The sequence below is a fragment of the Saccopteryx leptura genome, chromosome 4 (genome assembly GCF_036850995.1).
Source record: "Saccopteryx leptura isolate mSacLep1 chromosome 4, mSacLep1_pri_phased_curated, whole genome shotgun sequence".
In the NCBI taxonomy this organism is placed as follows: Eukaryota; Metazoa; Chordata; class Mammalia; order Chiroptera; family Emballonuridae; genus Saccopteryx; species Saccopteryx leptura.
Window position 1 is genome coordinate 181,956,512 of NC_089506.1, and position 3,433 is coordinate 181,959,944.

The window sequence follows — 3,433 nt, forward strand, 5'->3', positions numbered from 1 at the left end:
TAGTCTTCCCAGAGCAACTGCACGTCTCTAGTCAACTCAAAATGACACAAGATCCATTTGATCAGCTTTTCAGCATCTTTGTTGTGGGAGGCAATCCATAAATGGAAGGTATTTTGAAGTAGTGTTGACCTTCAAAGGCCCATTCACTAGCTATGTTATTATTAAATAATCGACTCCTTTCACTGTAGTGAACCATGCTTTTTACTGTTTTTTTTTCTCCATTCTCCACTATTAACTTCTCTAAGCTTATGGAATCATTTCCTCACTTTTACTCAAGAGCATTTTTTTTGTTGTTGTCATTTGGCTAACCTCCAGTTCATCATTAATTATGAATTCTATGTCCTTTATAATTCATTAAGAAATGTCATAAAAATTCCACATCAAGTTAATTTGGTTTCGCTCAGTCTTTGAAGACTAACCATAGTTTTTAAAGGACTTACCATATGTCAGGCACTACACTAATGGCTATATACACTTATACAATATTTATTTTATCTTTAAAATAACCCAAAATAGATACTATATCCATTCAAGACAAGAAAACTAAAGCTAAAACACATTGCATTTTCACCTAATATTTTACAGACAATAAATAGAAAAACTAGAATTTGACCCCTGGGCATGCCAACTTATCTGACACCAAACCTGTGTTCTAAACCCCTGCACTAATTGTCATTATTATATACCAGTAATTGACTAAATCAGATGAACCATGCTTTGCACTGTGCACTGTACATTCATTCTAGATGGACTCACCAAAATTCAGATAGGCTAAATAACTTTCTAAGTAGTCTCACAGTCTGTGAGTGGCAAAGCTAATGGTCAAATTCAGAACTGTTCTCTCAAGATGTCCAACTGATCATAATGTGTCTCTATCTTCAGGAAGAATGTGAGGGGTTTGCTTGGAATGACTGAAAGACTGACAACTCCCTCAGTGGCCAACGTCCCCCATGACTCTGCAAAAACAAAGGATTTCAACACTACTGAATTTTCAATCTTTGGAAGCTAGTGTTTTATGTGTAGCTGTGAGAACTCTTGTCAATATCTTGGTATCTATCTACATCTATCATTTTTTTCAGGAACTTCTGAATGCCGTCTGGTCAAAATGTCTCAAATATAAAAACTACCTTTATCTATCACTTCTCTGAGGCTTTAATAAGGGCTAGGATTGCCCTCTACGCCCTTTTCCCCTAATATTCTTTCTATTAGGCATGTGAACAATTTATAAACTCTTAACGTAAGTCATTTTTCATTTTATTTTGGCAACAGCAGAGAGATAAAAATCTATATTAACCTAAATACTTAGCTTGTTCACACTGTAGTATTTAACAAACAATTCCTTTGTCGTATCAATATAGGTAGCTGCTTCTAAGGTTGCCCACTAACAGGGGCTTTTGAGATAGGTAGCTTAAGACATGATTCTCAGTGTCTCCCCCCCCACCACACACACACCTCTTGGTGTTCATGCTTATTAGTATTCTCCACTTGAGGGTAGTCTGGATTTTGTGACTTGCCTCTGATGAGTAAAATATAGCTAATGTGATGGGTGCCATTTCCACAATTACATTATAAAACGATAGTGACGTTCATCTTGCTAAACCTCTCTTGCTGGTATTCTCTTGCCCTCTCACTTTCTCACTCTGATGAAACCAGCTGCCATGTTGTGAAATGCTCAATGAAGATGCTCATATGGCAAGGAACCAAGGGAAATCTCTGGCTAACAGCTTGTGAGGGACTAAGCTATAGTCCAATAACTCACAATGAAATGAATCTTGCCAATAACCGTGAGAGTGAGCTAGGAGCATATCCTCTTGAATCAAGCCTTTAAATGACTAGAGCCTTGTTAGAGAGCCCAGCTAAGCATAACCAAATTCATGACCCAGAGACACTGTGGGATAATAAATGTGTATTGTTTTAGTCCGCTAAGTCTAGGGGCAATTTGTTACATAGCAATAGATAACAAATACAGCTCTTCACTCCCAGCCTTCCTCTAGAGTTATGCTGAGACCTGCTATGCTCAGGCTGGGCTACCCAGTGACACCTGAGTTTGCATCCTCAGTGGACTCTATCTCCTCCATATTTTGAGGTTCATATTTCTGAACTTGGTGCTCACTTGCTTTCTTTGTTTGCTACTTAGAGAGAAAGCAATACTCCATTTTCTTCAGAAATAGATTCTCTCTGTTATTGGGATGTCACTGTGCAGTTTTCTACCTGCCTGGCCCTCACAGGACTGAATTTGGGCTCTGAATAGAGTTGACAAACGGGCTTTCTCCCCTGACTTTCAGCTTTCACATTTTTATTATCAATCTTATTTAATTTTGACAATTACAACAAATAAGAAACATTTGTACTTCTGAGAGTGTGATGTCAGATTGGTGGTGGCTGGGTAGCATGCGGAGCTCAGAGGTGCGGACAGGGCCACATGGGACCTACAGGTTGGACAGAAGGACATGGCAGCTGCTTTGTTTGCCAGAAAGTTTCCCAGGTGTTGGCTGCACGTGGGTGCAGGGTCAATGAGATGGATGATGAACATGTTCTGTATCCTCGGTGACCTGAGCCACCTTCTGGCCATGATCTTGTTCCTGGGGAAGATCTGGAAGTCCAAGTGCTACAAAGGCATCTCTGGGAAGAACTAGACCCTTTTTGTTCTTCTCTTCACCACCAGGCACCTGAACCTGTTCATCAACTTCATCTCCATCTACAACACGTCATTAAAATGATTTTTCTCCTCTGTACCTATGTCACAGTGTCCATGATCTATGGGAAATTTTGGAAAATATTTGACAGTAAGAATGACACATTCTGCCTGGAGTTTCTCCTAGTCCCAGTCATTGGCTTTTTCTTCCTTGAGAACTACAGTTTCACTCCCCTGGAGATTCTCTGGACTTTCTCTGTCTACCTGGAACTGGTGACCATCTGCCCCAGGTCTCCACGATTAGTAAGACTGGAGAGGCAGAGACCATTACTATTCACTACGTGTTCTTTCTTGGGCTGTATCGGGCACTCCACCTAACTGGATCAGGCAGTACCAGACTGAGAATTTTATGACCAAATTGAAGTGGTGTCTGGAGTGGTACATACTATCTTCTACTGTGACTTCTCCTACTTATATGTGACCAAAGTCCTTAAAGGAAAGAGAGGTTAAGCCTTCCAATGCAATTTGAAGGCCTTCAGAGGACAAGATGTTCTACTGAGTGACTTATATATGACTCAGACCAAATGTTAAAACTAAAGCAAGAAAAATGCTCACTGTGGATGGATTTCAGCAAATCACTGATCATTCTATTTAGAAGACCTCATTACTAACACCTCCCATATTGAGGTAATGAAAACCCTGGGACAATTACACAAACATGGTGCCATATGATGTCAATAATAATGTCAAGAAACCGTAGAGGCCTAACTCACTAATGGGTCAAATAAACAATTGTTC

General features: G+C 39.8%; 1 pseudogene; it reads left to right on the plus strand.

Annotated features, from left to right (window-relative positions):
* The first annotated feature begins 2,525 nt into the window (after positions 1-2,525).
* LOC136404292 (ER lumen protein-retaining receptor 3 pseudogene) lies at positions 2,526-3,145 on the plus strand (annotated as a pseudogene).
* Positions 3,146-3,433: the final 288 nt, after the last annotated feature.